General features: G+C 45.1%; 1 protein-coding gene and 1 pseudogene across 3 annotated transcripts in view; both read left to right on the top strand.

The window, feature by feature from the left end:
* The window catches only part of MGAT5 (alpha-1,6-mannosylglycoprotein 6-beta-N-acetylglucosaminyltransferase), a 360006-nt gene that overhangs the window by 42998 nt on the left and 295809 nt on the right, over positions 1-21199 (top strand). For all 3 annotated transcript variants that reach the window (XM_024764088.1, XM_024764090.1, XM_024764087.1), the window contains exon 2: positions 10032-10081. The gene's annotated coding sequence lies outside the window, so the exon portion shown is untranslated. The remainder of the gene's footprint in view (positions 1-10031; positions 10082-21199) is intronic.
* Positions 14482-15001, top strand: LOC112412407 (glycine cleavage system H protein, mitochondrial-like; annotated as a pseudogene).

Genomic DNA, 21199 nt, shown 5'->3' with positions numbered 1-21199 from the left:
GGCCCCATCCTGCACTATTGTTTGACTGCCTTTCCTTTGTTTCCTGTATTCCCTCACTCCCTAATTAGTAACTGTTTGCCCTTTGGAACTCAGAAAAGGTCTGGGAGGCTGAAGCCTTTTTCCTGCAAACAAGAAACGGGGCACATGGCAAGGCTTTTGTGCCCAAGAGCACCCTCCAGGGTCCTGCTCTGTTTCCAAATGGCCCGGGCCTGGTTTATGGACTTAAAGAATGTGACTGGAAGCGGGTGACAGTGATGTGAGGATACATGGGTGTTTGTTTCCTTTTCGGTTGTGTTTTGACTGAATTAAAATCATATTTAATAAACGACACAGAGTGAATTGCTGACTAGGTACGGGGAACTTCACGTATGTTCCCTTGTATAATTCTTAGATGAGCCCTTTAAGGTTGATTGCTAACCCCGTTTTACAGATGAAGATACTAAAGCTGAGTGGTGAAATAATTTCTCCAAGGGTCCACAGCTGGGATCGGAACTAAGTTGGGATTTGAACACAGGTTTCTTTTGTTCCCATGACCGTGTTATTTCTACTATGCTGCATGTCCCCGTAAGGAGACTTACTAATAACTGGGAGAAAGGGAGAGGGTAAAGGTAACCGTTACTGAATGCCTGCTGTGTGCTAGGCCCTATGCTAAGTGCTTTACCTTTGTCTCCAGGCCACATTGCCTGGGGTCAGGGGGTGTGGGTGGAGGATTGGTACTCTTATGACCTTGGTTTCACAAAAGACAGTACTGAGGCTTAGAGGTGTTAAGTGCCTTCCCTGATAAATGGTGGAGCTGGAATCACAAGACAGAGTCTGGAGCCTCCATGGGCTCACAGTGAGCAAACTGGATGTGGAAGGAGTCTTCATGGTCTGAGAATCCACTGTCGAAATAAATGAACTTACCAGCATGGATAGCAGCTGTTTTCAGTGGATTAGCAAATACTTGCAGAGCGATGATTTTTGTGTAAGAGTCTGGCTCTGAAACGCTCTTCAGAGATACCGGGAAGTGTAGGACGTATCCTGTTCTAGAGGAGATGACTGGTTATTCATGTTACTGCACCCAAAAGGGGATGGGCATTTCAGGCCTGGGAAAATTTCCCAGAGCAGATGTTGTCAGTGTTATGGAGGGTAAGTTGAATGTACTGGGGGGCAGGGAAGACCTGAAAACAAGAGGGAGAAAAAGTAGATTCAGGAGAGCCTCAAGGCCAGGGTTGGATCTTAGAGATGGTGGCACCTGACCCACCTTATTGATGTGGAGAGGCCTGGCCTACGGGTTGCTTCCCAAGGCTCACCTGGCAGGTGGTCAGGAATGGATTGGGAGGTGGAGGGCTGAGGCTAGGGAAAGGCCCCCCAGGTTACAAAGCTGTTGTGAGCTATTGGGCAGGAAAGGGTTAATGCTGGACCTCTCCTTGGAGGTAGTGATTCCGTTGGCTGTGGTCCTTAAGCAAAGGTGAGTAATGCCAAGAAGAGAGGCAGAAGTCAGCCTTACTCATGTGATGGAGTTGGGAGTTCAGAGATGACTTTCATAGGCTCTAAGAGAGGAACATGTTAGTTTATCATCACCTTCCCCCAACCGAGGATGAATTGATTTGCATTTTTCTTAGAAAACTCTCCTCCTCGATTTCTTGTCTTAGCTTTACAAAGTTCCCATCCATTACTGTGGTGACAGAGCCCCAGGTCTGACCTGCGTGCTGATTTGAGTCTGGGACTGTCAAGGGGTTACTGTAGTTACCTAAAGGAGTTCGCACTGGAGGTGGCATTCAATTGTCGGTCTACCACTTTATAGACGAGTATCGGCAGCCATGATATGATGTCTGGCGTATCTTGGGCGTGGAGTTCAATCTTAAGGGCCTGGTGCATAGACAGCAGTGGGGAGGGAGGAAGGAGAAAGTGAAGAATGGAGAGAGAGAAGAAATGCCTCCTGTAGGGCACTTGCAGGTTGGAACAGTCGAAGGTCAGATCAGTGACCTTGCCTCTTTATCACTCTGTGTGTCCCACCCAGGGCTGTTCTAATCCAACAGTAACCAACACTGTATTTTAGGATCTTCCCCCAAAGTGGAGCTATACCCAGAGTTTCTCAAGTTTTTTAATTCCTGGAAGTTTTTTTTTTTTTTTTGCGGTACGTGGGCCTCTCACTGTTGTGGCCTCTCCCGTTGCAGAGCACAGGCTCCGGACGTGTAGGCTCAGCGGCCGTAGCTTACGGGGCCAGCCGCTCCGTGGCATGTGGGATCTTCCCGGACCGGGGCACGAACCCGTGTCCCCTGCATTGGCAGGCGGACTCTCAACCACTGCGCCACCAGGGAAGCCCCTGGAAGTTTTTTTTTTTAAGGAATTTTGCCTTTTTGTTTTTTAATTTTATGTATGTATGTATGTATGGCTGTGTTGGGTCTTCGTTTCTGCGCAAGGGCTTTCTCTAGTTGTGGCAAGCGGGGGCCACTCTTCATCGTAGTGTGCGGGCCTCTCACTATTGCGGCCTCTCCCGTTGCGGAGCACAGGCTCTAGATGTGCAGGCTCAGTAATTGTGGCTCACGGGGCTAGTTGCTCTGCGGCATGTGGGATCCTCCCAGACCAGGGCTCGAACCCGTGTCCCCTGCATTGGCAGGCAGATTCTCAAGCACTGCGCCACCAGGGAAGCCCTCTGGAAGTCTTTTAAGTAACTCCTTCCAGGTCAGATGCCACTGAGGGGACTGAGGCTCTCTTTTCTAGCCTACTGTCAGACTGTCATTGTCACCAAAAGCCTGTCTCATTGCTGATTCTCCAGCTTTTAATGAAGCAATTGAGAGTGATTGGTGGGAAATACCAATCTGATTGAAAGGTGATTTTCTTGCATTGATTTACTTAATAATTAGAAACAAGAGACCAAACGTGGGGACCTTGTCTTGCCCAGGAAGCATAGCGGAGAGGGCTTTGGTGAGGATAGAGCCTAGGGATGCCCCTGTGTGGGTGGCCATGCGTGTGTCTGTGTGATTGTTCCTGGTGAATCCCGACCTGTGGTTCCATAGGGTGGTTATTCCCGAATGGAAGGCCTTATTACGATGATTGTTTCTTAGCACCTCTAGTTTCTGACACTTTGTGTTGTATGAGGTCGGTCTGCTTGCTTTATAAGTTTATCCAGTGACCTAACTTCTCAAGGAGTGTTATTCCTAAAAGATGACATCTGAGGACATGTAGGTATGGCCTCAGTTAGCCTAGTGAAGCCCTTAATTAGTTCTGTGAAGAGGCTGTGTCCTTCTGTACAGTGTCAGAAGGATTTTAGATGAAAAGATGCTGTCCTGAAATATCTCTACCCCTGTGCTGTTCGGTAGAGCTTTGCCACGATGGAGATGTTCTGTATCTCTGCTGTCCAACATGGTAGCCACTAGCCACATGAAGCTGTGGAGTACTTGAAATGTGCCTGGTGTGTCTGAGGAACTGAGTTTTTTATTTTATTGTAACTTAAATTGCCACATGTAGCAAGTGGCTACTCCTGTATTGGTGATGCTCTAGACAATGGTCAGAGATGACCGATGGCCGTGTTTAAAACTTAGATATAGGTCTTATTTGGGCAGGCTTGTTTGTGAGGGAGATGTAAGATACAGGGTACTCTAGTGGACATTAGAAAGTCTAAGAGATAGCATAGAATTGTACTTAAATGTTGGACTTCAAAAATCTAAAAAAAATGATACAGATGAACTTAGTTACAAAACAGAAGCACTCACAGACTTAGAGAATGAACTTATGGTTACCAGGGGAAAAGGGTGGGTGGGGGGAGAGGGGTAGACTAGGAGTTTGGGATTGACATGTACACACTGCTATATTTAAAATGGATAGCCAACAAGGATCCACTGTACAGCACAGGGAACTCCGCTCAATATTCTGTAATAATCTAAATGGGAAAAGAACTTGAAAAAGCATGGATACTTGTATGGGTATAACTTGCTGTACACCTGTAACTAACACATCATTGTTAATCAACTATACTCCAGTATAAAAGAAAAAATGTTGGACTTCAAAGAAGACTTTGGATCATTGGAGCTGGGGTAGGCAGGGAAGTTTCTTAGAGGAGAATGGCATGCCCATAGCTTTCAGGTTTTCTGGAATAATTTCCACACAGCCGTAAACGTTCTCTTCACTCATGCGCCCAGGGAAGCAGTATGGTATGGAAGACTCCAGGCTTAGGAGCCTGACAGATCTCTGTGAAGATGGGGTTCACTTATGCAAGATATTTAGGTTTCTAAGCCTCTGTTTCTTGATCCGTAAAATGTGTGTGATAGTACCTCCAAGAGCTCTTGTTAGGTTGGATAACTTATACAGAGTTCCTAGTGTCTTGGAACATAGCGGGTTCTCAATGAATGTAGGTGTTATTATTGGAAATAGGATTAGCATATATACGCAAAGGTCCCTGACTGTTGAAAATTGCATGATGCGATTGAGTTTATACTCCTTTTCTTTATATCCTTTGATGAAGGAGATCTGTCTCTTCACACGTTGAGCTAGGAGTCCAGAGACTGTCACAGAGAGAGTGGGGAGAAGGCAAGAAGGCTGTGAAGAGGCTAAGTAGTACACAGAGGGACCCTTGCCAAACTGAGAACTCTAGTGTGATAAATAAACCCGTCGCTGCAGTCACTGGTAAGGGCACAAGTTTATCAGCGTGTCTTGCAATCTTCAGAGTTCCAACTTTCATTCTCCTCCCCTCCCAGCAGAGTATTAACTGGAGTGTACAGCTTAAACACTCTCTGGGGTTCTGGGCATTTATTTGCATGGCACCTTGGACCCCCTCCCGGAGATGATTCCATTATCATTTCCTTATCTGGCTTCTCTGTTTACTTCAACACTTGAGGTTGATTTAGTGTCTTACAAGAACCAAACGTTGTCTTCCAGACATCATTAATCTTGCCTTTCTTACCCGGCCTAAGTGTGAAATTAATCAAAAAGGAAAGGGAAATTAATAATACGGTTGGTAGTCACAATTCATCAGGATACCTCACAGCGGTATGAAATTAACTTCGAATTAACACACGCTTCAACAAATTAAAGGTATAGAGAAGGGTTATTTATTATTTAGGAAATGCCCCTTAATGCTTCCCACTTTGATAATTAGTTAGATGATGGGTGGTGTCTGGTGATAAGACCCATTCTGTATTGTGAGGTCGCCTTGAGACCCACGGAAAGCATCCAAATCAACGTTCTTTTTTCATGTTTCACTTAGATAAATGAGACCAAGCCAGATGGTTAATGCATACTTGTTTCCTGTGAGTTGAAAAGGTTTCCCCAAACACTTGCAGTTTTGATCTCTATTTGCAATAAACTAAATTTGATCCCGGGCTCTGTGTTTCCTTGTTATGACAGGCAGTATGATTAGTTTCAAAGGATACATTATTCACACATTGTGGGAAAGAATGGAGCATTATGATTATAACTCTCTGTTACAGCTTTCGCCGAGGTTGATAAAGGACAGGCTTTTGTTACTGAATTGTTCCTGTAATTACATCAGAACTAACAGGCATCAGTCACCTTCCATTAGGGGTGGGAGAGAAGGAGCCTTACTTATTTAAGTGATCACATAAGGTGCTGAATGAATCATCCTTAGCCTCATCATGAGGAATTAAAAATAGAAAGGAGCAGTTGACATCATCCTATAGCAGGTTTTTAAGGAACAGAAAAATGCCAGATAGTTTTTAAGGAAAAGAGCTGCCTGAAGTGATGTCCCAGGCCACATGTGAATAGCCTTTTGGCAGCAGTTCTCAGACTTGAGACTACATCCCAGACTCCTGGGGGGGCGGGGGGGCTTGTTCAGATAGATGGCGGGACCCCAACCGAGTTTCTCATTGGTAGGTGCGTGGTGGGGTCTGAGATTTTTGCATTCCCAACTTCCCCAGGTGATGGTGATGTTGCTGCTTCCAGGGCTGTACGTTGAGAGCCATTAGGCTAGGGGAGAGAAACAGGTGTAACTCGGATGGTTCCAAAACCAGAATTTTAAGATTAATTCCCTGGTGGCTGTTAAAAATAATTTTGATGAAAATACTGAGCTTTGTTTGGGGTTATGTGCCAGTTTTGTAAAGGGGATCTGCTCTTTGTGACGTCAATGAATGTTAAAAATAGTTGCAAACCTTAGTAAGTGGTCTCCTGGCCCGTGTCTTGGTAAAATCTTGGGTAAACTTGTTTGGCTACAAGTATTCTCTCTGTAATCCAAGTTAGTGATGAATTCGGAAGTCGTAAGGAATGCATTTTTTTTTCTTATTTGTAAATCGAGCACTTTACCTAGGGACCATCTGTAGAACGGTCATGTTAGGTAAGGGTATTCCAGGGCCCAAGGCACTAAATCATTGTTAATTGTCACACCTGCCTGACAAAATAGCTGTTAGCAAAATCAAAATGTAATGCATCGGGCACCACCAGGCTGTGGTTCCAGGCTTCTGACCGGTTCTAGAACTGCCCTTTTATTATCCTCTTATAGGAGTAACAGCCACAGTAATAATAATTGCTAACATTTGTAGAGGGTTCACTGCCTCTCTGATGTGGCAGCTGTGCTTTTTGGGCGTAGTAGTTTGCGAATCCCCCCATCCTTTCTGACTGAGGCGCTGTGGTTCTCTCTCCTTCAGACACAAGGAGACAGAGGCTTGGAGAGGCACTGGCTTTGTGAGGTTGGGCCTCTGCATTTGAGTCCAGGCGGTGTGAGCCATGTGAGGCAAATTTAGATTGGAGTCTATTTTGGGAAGCTCTCAGTGGAGCCTTGATGAAAGACCTCACCGAAATGGAAAGATGCTAGCAAGTTTGAAATGGGATGAAACCAAACGTATCAGGTCAAAATTGTCGAAGTTCTGATGTCAAGGACCACTCTAGATCTTTGTAACTCGGCAAAATTTTGCTATGTGGTAAATTTAGCTGCTCTGCCCAGCCTAAGGTGAAAGCCATATATGAAACCACTTTTGTAATTATGGGCCTTTTTTTCTCTGTGACTATCTGATGTTCTTTACGGAAGACTGAATGACTTAAATCTTATAATGGTAGGGAACGATACTCAGTATTTTGTAATAACCTTTAAGGGAAGAGAATCTGAAGAAGAAAAAAATATATATATATAACATATAGAAATATATATTAAATTGAATCGTGCTGTACAACTGAAACTAACACGATATTGTAAAATCAATTATACTTCAATTAAAAAAATAAAGAATTAAAGGAAAAAATTTAAAAATGCTTATAACGATGGTCATGATTTGTTTCTAATGTGTAAGCTCTCAGTGGCCTTATGGTTGGAAGTCTTTTTTCTAGATATGAAGATATTTTAAGCAGAGCCATAAACTCCCTTCAACTATTTGCTCACATGAATCAATGTCGGGACAGCTTTGGTGTTCACAATGAGCCACCTTTGCTTAGGCTGTGGAAAAGAAGAGAGGGAAAGCCTGCTTTGAGTTGTATCCCGGGTCACATAAAGATTCTGAGATTCTCTATTTGGAGAGACATTGTCCATAGGGAATAAGAGGATGGAACACTTGGGTGTAAAACTGAAAAGGGATCAACCCAACAGACGAAGGTGCTGAAGGGCATTAGGGACAAAGAGATGTGAGACCCACCGGTCTGGAATTGGCTTCCATTATCCTGTGTCATGCTGCAGAGGTGGTCCTTGAACAAGCTGGGTTTACCATGGCTCACTTTTAGAGATGCTTTGAATGGGGAAGGGGCGATAGGCAAGATACGCAGATGCAGACTTCTGATAGAATGCCACTTTAGAGGGCAGAGCTCATCAAGTAGATTGTTTTGTTTGTGGGTCATTTATAATATATTTTATCCAAAATATAAAATGAAAGGGGTATAGGTTGGTTGAAAATGGGATTCCAATTTTTCCTAGCTACTCGCTATCTCCAGTGATTGCTACCTTATTCTTTCTAGATTGAATTGCATTCCCATGATCTCTATTTACAAGTGCTTTCACAAGTTTAGGTATAATTAAGGGAGGAAAATCAAAGCATAAGCCCAAGAAGAGATTGAGGGAGCCTATTATTAATACCTAGAAAAGATACTTTGGGTAAAATCTTGATGAAAGCTGTGGAGTGGTGCTGGTTTTGAAAATTAGGAAGGAGAAAGGACTTCCTTCAACATTTTCTTTATCTATAGACGCAACTAGAAATGGCTATAAACTTTAATCTTATATACCTGGCTCTGCAGGAAATGATATTTAAGATTAGTTGAACATTAAAGCTTTGCTGAGGATAAAAGTGAATGGCCTTTGGGTTTCTTGGTGACCACGAATTTTGCTAATGTATAGAGCCAAGCGTAATGCAGTAGTTTGTGTATGACTCAGGGAATAGCTTGTCTGATGCTTAAAGTGAAGTCGAGATTGAGTTCTTAATTAGTCTGAGTATTATTAAAGAAAATCCAGATTTGAAAGCGTTGGGGGAGGTAAAGGGTAATGAACTTTTCTCTTCCTTTTGGCACATCATGAACATTTTGACTTATGAATCATACCAGCGTCACTACTGGTATGATTCATTAAGTCACCACGGCCTGTGCAATTGATCGCAACATTCAAAGGCAAATTGCCAGGTAATACACCAAATTAGGTGTTTATGAAAACATACAGAAAAGAGTTAAGGCGCTGAAAGTAAGTTGATATTATTTCAGTCGGAGGCACATGGGTGTTCATTTTGTTAGCTGACGCTACTACATGAGAATGTATCTTGGTGCTGCTTACAGGAGTTAGTAGCTTTTTCTGTATCATGATAACCCATTCCTTCACCTCAAAGCTATCTCAGAATGAAGCTGGTACAAAAGGGGCCCCGTGGTCACCAGCATTGATTCAGTTCCTTCCAGCCTTCTACCCTTCCTTAGCAAGCATTTGAAGCCAGACTGTTTCATGGAGATGGTGGATTTGGAATAACAGCAGGTTGAATCTGCTCTTGTAAGTTGCCCCGGTGCACCAACCCTCTGCTATTGTTCAGAGACTGTTGACACAGACAAAAATGTTAGTGCTGTGAAGGGTAGTTATATGCTGCAGACCATATAAAGAGAGAATCATCTTTGTATTAAAAAACCAAAACTCTTTCAGACATTTTCCAGCAGAATATGGTACATGTTCTTCCATGAGGGTCTTAAGTAAAAAGTAGACCAGTTGGCTAGTCTTAGAAGACTTCTGGGCAGTTAGTTTGAAGATGGGTCTGTTCAGCATCGTCTTTATTCTTTTCCTTTCCCTCTCCTTCCCTCCCTCCCTCCCTCTCCTTCCCTCCCTCTCTATTGAGCTCTCTTTCAGTTTTATAATTCTCTGCTGATAAATTCCATGAATATCAGAAACACACTGTATGTATTTGTTAAAAGGACATGTTTTCCCCCTTTTGTTTTTCTCCAGACCAGGGCTCGAACCTGTGTCCCCTGCATTAGCAGGCAGATTCTCAACCACTGCGCCACCAGGGAAGCCCAGTAAAGGAGTTTTATAGAGGGAAAATATTAGTGATATCAGAAGCACACATAGTAGATATATTTCTAAAATGGCTTTTTACTGCTTTTCTGGTTTTATTCAAGGTGAAGCAGGTACAAGTAATCTGTTATATTTAAATGAACAGGCTTGTAATTCAACTGGCTTTATCTCGTATTGCAGACTCCTTGGTTTTTTGTCGTAGAGCTATGTATTTTTTAAATGATGTGTATACACCTACTTGAGACTGTGTGTATAAATTAATGTAGTCTAGTCCGGAAAGCATTAGGATTGGTAAAAGCTTTGGTTTAATGCCTCCTGAGACTTGGAACAAAGAATGGTTTTGTGGAGATGCTCCATCTTTGCCGAATGTAGCCTTACTCCTGCTGAACTAATAATGGATGGATTTGGATCCTAACAAGTGAGATAATGTAATTTTTTAGATAAATGCCTCTGGGTGTTGAAGTGATAGGGAATGCTCACCTAGCTATTTTTCGGTATTTATCTTAAAAGGCATTCGGGTTCCGAAATGTGAGAGGCCTAGTTCGCAGAAGCTCTTTGTCAGCCTGTCTGTTTGCAATGGATCAAGTTCTTAAAGGGGAGAAACTTAAAAATGTCTTTGTTCTTGTGATTGCAGGAGTGATTACTGCTCTGTAGTAGACATTGGAGGCGGATCCATCGGGCCATGTAAGTACCATAGTAAGCACATATTTACCCGGCTAAGCACAGACCTGGGATATTTGCCCTTAGCGGGAGAGGACCGAGGATTTGAGTCAGACGTTAGCATTTGGAACCATCAAAATGCACCACAGTCCCAAAGGGCCAGGGGGTTGCCCTTCTAGCGCGGCTCAATCCCAAGGAGACGTACGTCTCTGGCTATCTGGTTGAAACCTGGTGGAATTTATCTTTTGGGTTAGCTGGGCAAGAATGTTTTATCTGCCTCGACTTAGTGAAGTGACTGGAGCACAAGGTCATTTATTACTCAGTCATTATCAAACGTAAATGTATTGGGCTGGATTATGGCCTGATACTCTTAGGTGGAAGGGCTGGCCCCTTCAGACACAGAGGATCATGGTGTGAACATAAATAAGCAAAGCCAATGAAGTGGAGAGTGTGACTCAGAATGACTGCACAATCTCTGAACTGTGTCTGTATCAAAGAATTGTTCACGGAGTACATTTTCCTAAGCTCCCAGTTATGAACCTATTTTACGGAGGAAGCACTTGGCTGAGTGCTTCCTTGTTCTAACTGTGTGAATAGTCCTGAGTGCTTAAAACCACTGTCTAAGCTACCTTTGAGAGTCACCTTGGTAAATCAGACATTCAGCTTGGGAGCAGAATTTTTGGATTTTACAGGCAAATAGGATTTGGGTGTCACGGTTATGGGACCAGCAGAATGAAACGTGAAACGTTCATAATTCTTGTTTCTCTTATGTGTGTGGATCTTTGAACAAACTTTGTCCCTAACAACATCACAGGAAAAGCCATTCCAGCAACTGACAAGCAGATGAATGTCTGATGTGAATAAAAGCCTTAGTTAGAACTCAAATTATGTGACCATGTGACTTTTATCAGAGGCTTCTCTCTAGCTGTCACCTTGAAAGTTTGTCCCGCTGGGAGAAACCAGAGAAACAAGAAGTGTCTCTGTCAGAACCTCAGAGATTTTGCGTGTCTAAAGACATAGGGTTTTGTCTAAGAACAAGCATATTTAATCCCTCTTACACATCCCCCTACCTCCACATCACACACATGACTGAAAGGGAGTGGTTTTCAGTTCAGGGACCAGACAAGTAAACCATCTCTCTTCAAGGGTCTGTTCTGAAACTAGTGAAGTGCCGACAGATAAGGAAGTCCGTTCACTGCCCTCCCAAGAGATGCCAGGCACGGCAGCTGGGGCTGTAGCAGGCTGGCATTGTGAAGAATAGGAGCTGGGTCTGCGGTCCCTGATACCCAGGTGCAATGGCTTATGCTCTGGGAAGGATGTGCATCTTTCTGCCTCTCCTCTGCTGTGATTTTCTTTTTCTTTTTTTCCTGCACTGTGTGGGGTTGACGGTCTTTGTGGAGCACGCAGATGTGTTGGCGTCATGTGGCACTCCTGGGCTGTGTCTACCTGCCACCAGATATGGTGTCACCTTCCCCCTTCAGCGCGCCAATACCTAGCTGCCTTTGGAAGGGCCTCTTGGCTCCTTTCAGAATAACTACTGAAAGAGCAGCTGTCTGTCAGCCTCCTCCAGAACCATGGAATTGGGCTGCTGTCAACCTGTTGGAGGAGTTCCCAACGCAGCAGACTGGCTGTCACTGACATTTATAACTTGAAAGCCGTATCACAGATGAGTTTGCGTGTCTTACCATCTTTTAAATTAGCCTTCAGATTATAAAGCACACTCTCCACACTTTGACAACACCCAGGACTTTGGAGGTGGTTGGGTCTTCCTGAAGGTGTGGAGAAGCAGTCACCCTTCTCCCCTGGCCATTTTGTAAAACTGTCTTTCTTCCGATTCAACGGGAAAGAAGTTGTCCCAGCTTTAGGCTTGGGTTTACGTGTAACCCTGAGTCGGTTTAGATCAGGAAAATGACTGGCTGCTGGAAACAAATGACTCTAACTCTGCTACAGAGTCTGTGGTAAGAAAGGGTGTTGCTGGGAAATGGGTGTCAGAAAATGTTTCTCACATAGGTTGGTAGATCTGTACCTGGTTTTTTATGCCTTACTTTCTCAAAGAACCATCTCTGAGTTTCATTTCTGGAGACCTGACCGGAAGAGAAGGATGCAGTGTTGATAAAAATGGAAGTTAAAACCATAGCCACCCCAGCAGATCTCGTGAACATACACTGCCAGAGGAGAAGGCTAAGGCGCAGGAGGGCAGCAGAAGGCGTGTTCCTCACTGTGCGTCTGTCTAGACTGTACATTCCTTGAGCACGAGGGTTGGCCTTATTCCTTTTCACACCATCAGTGGCGAGTACACAACCTGGCATGTGGCAGTAGGATGAGCCGAGCCAATGAGTGTCAAGAAGGAACAGGTGTTACAGGCAGGAAAAATTTGGTTTCATTTTCTTTTTATCCTGCTCATGCAGGCGTTGAAATACAGTCATCAACAAATCCAGATGATGGAGTTTTCAAGTTCATGGCGTTCTCCTGTTGGCATCAAAGATGAGTAATCTTGGAAGAGGTGTAACACAAATGGGGGCTTAGATGGCAAGTCTTGGATGCAATTAAGATGAAACAGCCTTCACTGTCCGTGCTCAGATTTCTTTCTGTGGTTCGCAGGCTGTTAGTCACGTCTTGGGAAATGTCAGTGCCTGACCTTGGCTGTGTGCTGTGCAGCCACGTCCACTGCATGGCCTGCCTGGAGTGGGGCAGGGACAGGCTCTTGATGGTGGCCACAGGATTTGGGAAGAGAGTCAGCTGAGGATGGTTGTCACCTTCCCGGCCCTCTGCCTCTGGTGCACATTGGATCTCCATCTCGGCCCTCCTTCTCCAAGCCCAAGAGTTGCCTGCAGTCTGTCTAGACAGCTGCCGCCCAGTGATAGCTGGGCATGTTGGATTAACCTCGATGCCCTGTTTGCCCCAGGGAAAGGTGGGGTGCAGGGCAGAGGTCAGGGCTGGGGCTGCCCCTTGTCACCAGGCCAGACGTGGAACAGCAGAGCAGTTGTCTTCCCAAGGCATGCCTGGTTTGGACTGAATCTAATCAGAATTCCCGGTTTGTGCCAAGACGTCTCAAAACAGCGTCATGTGTCTGTTCCCTGGTGATACTTGAAAAAAAATACTGAAAAATGTTTAAATATTTCAAATACCCAGACAAGTGCAGAGACTTAGTGGAATAGTTGCTCATTTACATCCCCCTCGAGTCCCTGCCTTTCTGAACTCGTGGATGACACGTCTTAGTAACTGTGAAAGGTGCCGATGTTGGCGTCTGTTAAAATTACCATACTTCTGTCCCTGGAAAGTCTAAAACACGTGGCCTGCCTGGAACGCTCCAGGGATGGTTGGTGCTGCCTGGCTCCGCCCTTTCCTATGGTCTCGTTCGTTACGTCACTGTCCCGTCATTGTCGTCTAGACGGTTTCTCTTCATTCATTTTCAAGGAGGTGTATGTGTTTAAATCCTTCTCCCCAAGTCCTCCTCCTCCACTAGTTCAGGGCTCCCTTGTAATGGGCAGTTCAATGGGTCCCGCTGGACAGAGCTAATGCCGTCTCCACGTCCCCTTCCCATAATACACTTCATCATACCTGATGCCGCACACGTGACTCACTCTGTCAGTAACCTCTCCTTTCTCCCCAAGCCGGCGTGGCATCTCTCCACGTATGTCGACCTCCCTGGAGGAGACAGGCGAAGGTTCCTTTACTTTGCGTCTCAGGCTTAGGTGATGGATAGAGAGCATCTGTTGGGTAGGCTGAGGCTCTCCCTCGGGTTAATTAACGCGGGTAAGGGCCACGGACGGTTTTTTCCTTCTTTTACCGTGATGGCTTTCTGGGACCGGAGTCCTGTGTTATTTAGGCTGTGTGGATGGATGACTGATTACTTTTAACTCTTCCTTTTGGTCTGAGCTCAGGATGGCTCACAGGAGTCAGTGCCCACTGCGCATGCATTGGAGGGGCTACCGGAAAGTTTACCACCATCCATTTAAAGGGAGATGCCTGCTGGAAAGGAAGGGTGAAAGGTACAGGAGAGCCTGGGTGAGGGTGAGTCAGGAAGGATTGGGGAAGGGGGTGTGGTGGCCATGGCAATTTGGTTGAAGAGTGTGGGCACCCTGGGTGCCTGCAGAAATGGAACCTTTTTTTTTTTGGTTTTTTTTTTGCGGTACGCAGGCCTCTCACTGTTGTGGCCTCTCCCATTGCGGAGCAGAGGCTCCGGCCACGCAGGCTCAGCGGCCATGGCTCACGGGCCCAGCCGCTCCGCGGCATGTGAGATCTTCCCAGACCGGGGCACGAACCCGTGTCCCCTGCATCGTCAGACGGACTCTCAACCACTGTGCCACCAGGGAAGCCTGGAACCGTTTTTTAAAATTCTAAATCATCATGGTCTGGTACCATAAAAATAAATTGCTAGAAAAAGTGAGATTAAAGAAAGAAGAAAGTGGTCCCCTGCGCACATGGCGCTGCGAGTGGCACGGAGCGTGTGGGCCGCGGTCTGCAGCCTGCGCGCCGTCTCTGCGCCCAACGTGCCCTGCCCGCCGCGGCCCTGGGGACTGCGGGCGGGCGCCGTCCGGGCGCTGCGCACCGGGCCCGCTCTGCTGTCGGGTCGTAAATTCACAGACCAACATGAATGGGTAACAGCAGAAAACGGTGTTGGAACAGTGGGAATCAGTAATTTTGCACAGGAAGCTTTGGGAGATGTTGTTTACTGTAGTCTGCCTGAAGTTGGGACAAAATTGAACAAACGAGGAATTTGGTGTTTTGGAAAGTGTGAAAGCTGCTAGTGAACTCTATTCTCCTCTATCAGGAGAATTAACTGAAATTAATGAAGCTCTGGCAGAAAATCCAGGACTTGTCAACAAATCTTGCTATGAAGGTGGTTGGCTGATCAAGATGACACTCAGTAACTCTTCAGAACTAGATGAACTAATGAGTGAAGAAGCATATGAGAAATACGTAAAATCTATTGAGGAGTGAAAATGGAACCCCTAAATAAACTAGTTTGAAACAACTTAATCTAAAAAAAAAAAGTATAAAATACTAGCCTTCAATTTTATTATGAGATTCAAAGACATAGAGTTACCTTGTCCACTGACTGTAAAAGTTAAAAGGACACTTACCCTCAGTTTTGGTACTTAGCTCTTCAAAGACCAGAAGCACTTGGTGGACTGGCCCCCCTCTGTGGATGCTCCCACCCGCTTTGAGTAGTAGCACTGACCTGGGAGATGGGGGTCTCAGCTCTGTTTCTGCTGGAGGGCCCACCCTGACCTCTCTGAATCCTGGTTTTTATGCTACAAAGTGAAAGTGTTATTGGTCTGCAGGGCACTGTTCTCCCCGACAGGAGATGAGGAACCAGGAACAGTGCCCATTTCTGTGTTCCTCACCCAAATGGTGATCTCTCTTTATAAAGATCCATCTGGGAGGGACCTGCTGGGGGTTATTTCATATACACCTTTGGCCACCTTGACCAGATGTCTGCCCAGCTCATTTGAAAGGCACACGTCCTGCATTTGTGACCTTCTGTAACAGAAGCACCTCTGTGTGTGTGTCTATACGTATAGTCATACCCAGTGCAAGTTTCTTTTTCCTAGTTCATAGTTTTAGGCTGGTGGAGGTGGGGAAATTACCCCTTTTAAGAAGTCATTTAGCATAATAAATGTTGGAGAGGGTTTGGAGAAAAGGGAACCCTCTTGCACTGTTGGCAGGAATGTAATTTGATACAGCCACTATGGAGAATAGTATGGAGGTTCCTTAAAAAACTAAAAATAGTTACCGAGTGATCCAGCAATCCCACTCTTGGGCATATATCTGGAAAAAGTCGAATTTGAAAAGATATATGCACCCCAGTGTTCATAGCAGCACTATTCATAATAGCCAAGACATGAAGCAACCTAAGTGTCCATCGGCAGATGAATGGATAAAGATGTGGTACATATATACAACAGAATATCACTCAGCCGTAAAAAAGAATGAAATAATGTCATTTGTAGCAACATGGATGGACCTAGAGATTATCATACTAAGTCAAGTAAGTCAGACAAAGGCAAATATTATATCACTTCTATGTGGAATCTAAAAAATAGTACAAGGGGCTTCCCTGGTGGCGTAGTGGTTGAGAGTCCGCCTGCTGATGCAGGGGACACAGGTTTGTGCCCCGGTCCGGGAAGATCCCACATGCCGCAGAGCGGCTAGGCCCGTGAGCCATGGCCACTGAGCCTGCGCGTCCGGAGCCTGTGCTCCACAATGGGAGAGGCCACAACAGTGAGAGGCCCGCGTACAGCAAAAAAAAATAAACAATTAAAAAAAAGTAGTACAAATGAGCTTATTTACGAAACAGACTTACAGACATAGGAAACAAACTTATGGTTACCAAAGGAGAGGGGTGAGAGATAAACTGGGAGTATGGGATTAACAGATACATACTACTATATATAAAATAACAACAAAGATTTACTGTATAGCATGGGAAACAATATTCAATATCTTGTAATAACCTAAAATGGAAAAGAATCAGAGAAAAAGGAATATAGATATATACATATATATGTATAACTGAATCACTGCTGTACACCTGAAACTATTACAATATTTAAAATCAACTCTACTTCAATTAAAAAAAAAAGTTATTTAGCGACCAAGGCTAAATAGGCGCTGACTTCGTGAACCCCTGCCCTCCAGGATCACCCTGCAATGGTGTTCATTCTAGCCCCCTGGAAGGGGGCACAGACGCAGGTCCCCTGGCCTCACCTTGCTGGGACACGTCATCCACCTGTGCGTCTAGGGAGGAGAAGGGAACAGGCATTCAGTGAGTAGCGAGCATTGCCCACAGGCCCCCTTTCTCCTGCTTCTGTCATTCACTTATCAGAATCTTGTTCACTCTTGCATTCTTTTATCCACGTGAACTTGTTTACTTCTCTTTTATGCCTGTTCGTGATTATGGTCCGGTGTTGCATTTTTATGCCCTGAGTAAGAAACAATGGGAAGAGAAGATTGGAAATTGCCTCAGAATTAATGTACATTGATTATACTGGCCGCTGTCAGCAGCCATGACTAGTGCTGACTGTGAGAGGAAATTGACCATGTGCCATCGGCCGCATTTGGATTTTTTTTTTTTTTTTAAATCAAGGTATGTGTGAGGGGAGAGTACTGCTTAGTCTTTTAAAAGTAAATAGCACTTAAGCAGAAGGAGCCGGTTGGAGCAGGGGCAGCCAGTAACCCTTGTTGAAAGGGGGAGGTAACGTACTTGATAAAAAGCTGAAGTAACTCTAATAGTTTTGTAAGTGCACTTTCTTCCGGCAGCAAACCAGAGAGTCTGAATGTGAGGTGAGATTGTGGGAAGGACAGTGTGTGTGTGTGTGTGTGTGTGTGTGTGTGTGTGTGTGTGTGTGTGTGTGTGTGTGTGTGTAGCGGAGCTGGTCTTGGCAGGAGAGTTGCAGGTTTAGCATCCTTCTGGAGCCACATGTGGTATCATGTCAGTCAGGATAACTGGACTAGGCATTGTGACCAGAGGACCTACTGCAGAAAACTGGGTTTGTAGGTGACGGAAGAGGTGACATTGATGTACCAAAGAGCATGTGACAACCCAGAGATGTGCAGCCACCAGAAGAAATCCACCCCGAGGACTGCAGGGAGCGTGGGAGTTGGAAGTGTTACCAGAAACAGGAAGTAGACCCTTTGGAAAGGGCTGCATCCTTGGAGGAGATGCTGGTGGGTGGATGGAAAGTGGATGAGAGACCCCGACCTCTTCCCAGCGCCTGTCCTCCCAGCTGCTGCTGCTGTCTCCCGCAGGCCAACCCTACCTGGAAGCCAGTTGGTGAGGGAGTTGGGGAAATGTAGTTTCCTACCATACGTTGCAAAAAGGACAAAGCATCCAGAGAATGTATGTGAGAGCAGAAAGGTGTAGACGGCTGGCCTGGGGAGTGTAACCTTTTGGTGGAGAGAAAAAAAGATAAATAGGTTAAGTGGAAGATTGCTTTAGGGAAGAAATTTCCTGAGTTTTGGTTTTTGATTTCTTTATTCTATGCCATACTCCCTCGCCTGTGGTTCTCTACCACCATCTAAGTTCTTTTTTCACAGTGTTGTTAAGCCTTTTACACCATGTGATATGTTATGGACATATTTGACTCCCCAATAATAATGAACATCTGTGGAGTGCTTCCTGCACATGGGGAAGTTTTCAGTGCTTTATCTGTATCCAGTCATTGAATCATCAGAGCTACTTTGTGAGTCTGGTACAGTTGATCCTCATTATTTGCGGATTCTGTATGTGCAAATTTGCCTCCTTCTTACAACTTATTTGTATACCGCTCAAATCAGTAGTTATAGCACTGTGCGACCCTTTGTAGACACACACAGAGTGGAGGAAAATTTGAGATACTGATGTGCATGTTCCCAGCTCAGATGGGAGATGCTCTGCCTTCTTGTTTCAGGTCTCCTACTATAACGAGGTGTCCTCTTCGTGGTCTCATTAGTGCAACTCTTGGCATTTTTGAGCTTTTTTTGGTTGGTGAGTTTGTTGTTTAAAATGGCCCCCAAGGGTAGTGCTGGAATTATGTCTAGAGTTCCGAAGTGCTAGAAGGCTGTGCTGTGCCTTAGGGAGAAAACAGGTGTGTTAGATAAGCTTCTTCAAGCATGAGTTATAGTCCTGTTGGCTGTGAGTTCAATATTGATGAATCAACCGCATATATTAAATAAGGTGTGTTAAAACGGAAGGACATAAAACATGGTTATGTATTTTAAAAAATAACTTATTTCTGATTTTTAAAAGATTTTAATAGGTGACAGCAAATTTTTAATGTATGTATGTATTTATTTATTTATTGGTCACGAGACACGTGGGATCTTCGTTCCCGACTAGGGATTGAACCCTTGCCCCCTGCAGTGGAAGTGCAGAGTCTTAACCACTGGACCGCCAGGGAAGTCCCCATGGTTATGTGTTGATCAGTGGACAAAAATATTCTGACCAGCGGCTCTCAGGAACCTAAGCCCATATTCCCTTCCCCTAGGATCACTGGTTTAATATTTTCCAAGTCAGTGTTCACAGAGATTTTTGTAAAGTATCACTACCGCAAATAATGGGCACCGACGGTGCCACTGTTATCCCCAGTTTGTAGGTGGAGACTGAAGCATGTAGAAGTCAAACAAGTTGCCCAGCGTCACCCAGTGGGATGAGAACCCAGGCAGTCTGGCTTCCCTGCCCTTCGCTCCTGTGCTCTACACTTTCACATTTCCTACTCTTTTCCACCTTCTGGATCTGCTGTTCGTGCTTTTGGAACCAACCCTGGGACTGTTTCCAGTGACAAAACTCCTATTAGTAAAGCCAGCAGTTACCCCTGGCTGAGACTGCTGATGTGTGTAATTCTAAAATAAAGGTAATAATATTTGACACCTGGATGAAAACCTTCGCTTAGTTCCAATAGTTAGTTCTCAAGCAGCTCTTAGAAGCACACATCACCCTCCATTTCATAAATAAAAGCTGGCATCTTGGGAGGTTGTGATTTGGTCAGAGCCCCAGGGTGAGAAAGTGGTAGAACAGAGACTCAGATCCAGGTTTCCTGTCCCCGAATCCCCGGCTCTTTTTTTGGCAATATCCAGGCTGCCTCTCCCAAGGCTGTCTGGGGACACTATGCTTACCTTGCTGCTTGTTCTGATTTGCCGCTCCCACGCTGCTTTGATCTGGAGGAACCACAGCAAGTTAGAATCGTGTGTAAAAGAAGTGATTCGGGGGTGGAGGCATGTCCGGAAATATTTTCTTTACAGTGGTCATTTACGCCCGTGTTTATAGAATATCTCTCTTGGGCTGGAATGGCCTTTTGGGGAAGATGTTCGTTTTGTTTCCGTTCATTCGGTAAATATTTGAAAATAAAGGAAAAATAATTTGAGAGGGCTGCTGGCATTTTTTTCAGTGGCACACCCTCTCTTTGTGTATTTAATTAAATGTGTGTTTGAATAAGAAATGGATGCACTTGCTAAGAATGAAAAGGGAGCTCTAAAAATAAACCACGTCTCCCTTCCCCGGGGCAGCACTGGGCTTGATTTCCTGTGTTTCTTCAAGGTGTTCTAACCTCCACCCGAGGGCTTCTGAGCTGTTGGTGAAGGGCGACCTTTGTTACATCTTGGTCCAACGGTATGGGAGTGTATGTCTGTGTATGCAGTGGAGAGAGCCCAGGCAGGCAGATTAACATCCTGTAACATACAGGACGGTCCCACAGCAAGGAATTAGCTCGCCCAAATAGCCAACGGTGCTGACGTTGAGAAACCCTGCTTTACCCTCACTATAAACTGCAAGGGCTGTCTTAATGTGCGCAACACAAAAACTTTTGTGTCTGAACTTGGACGTTTATTTTGTGTCTTCAGAGGCCTTCTGTCTGCAGGGTTCTTTTGGCTGTGTGCCGCTGCCTCCCATGGGTGGCGCCATGGGAGCGGACCCCTGCAGGTGGGGCTGTCAGGCGGGGCAGCCTTTACAGAGGCTAAAACCCGTACAGCTGACTTCAGCCAGTCTGCGTTTTGATACCACCACGTGTGGGCAAATCCGAAAAAAGCCACTGATAAAATAGTTTCTGGGAAAAACTCTTTTGCTCCTCTAAATTCTGAATAGTTGCTGCTGTTAATAATTATATATACATATGTGTGAGTATATATTTATTTACACACATCAGATTAGCACACTTAAGAAAAAGTTTCCCTTTAATAAGCATCGTATTGCACATGGAAATTAATTTGGGCAACTCTGTTATACAGTTGGCCCTGATACACGTGGACCGAGTGATACACGTTGATTTGAGGGTTAAGTTCCTAGCAGTTCGGCCGTGTTGCAGCTGCTTTAGGAGTACTTCATGCCTTTCGTCCTTATGGTACAACATGTTCTTATGTTTAAATACGGCTTTGAGATAAACAGTGATAGCGCAGGTGAAGATGAACAAATGGAAATTGAGTTTCTTCACTTCTGTCACTGTGTGACCATTTGGAGTTTTTATTTATTATTTATTTGGCTGCCTGGGGTCTTCGTTGCTGCGCGCAGGCTTTCTCTAGTGGCGAGCAGGGGCTGCTCTTTGTTGCGGTGCGCGGGCTTCTCACTGCAGTGGCTTCTCTAGTTGCGGAGCATGGGCTCTAGGCACGCGGGCTCAGTAGTTGTGGCTCGCGGACGCTAGAGTGCGGGCTTCAGTAGTGGTGCAC

The sequence above is a fragment of the Neophocaena asiaeorientalis genome, unplaced genomic scaffold, assembly GCF_003031525.2.
Source record: "Neophocaena asiaeorientalis asiaeorientalis breed wild unplaced genomic scaffold, Neophocaena_asiaeorientalis_V1.1 scaffold102, whole genome shotgun sequence".
NCBI lineage: Eukaryota > Metazoa > Chordata > Mammalia > Artiodactyla > Phocoenidae > Neophocaena > Neophocaena asiaeorientalis.
Note: the sequence above shows the minus strand (reverse complement) of the source record. Positions and strands in the feature narration are given on the sequence as shown.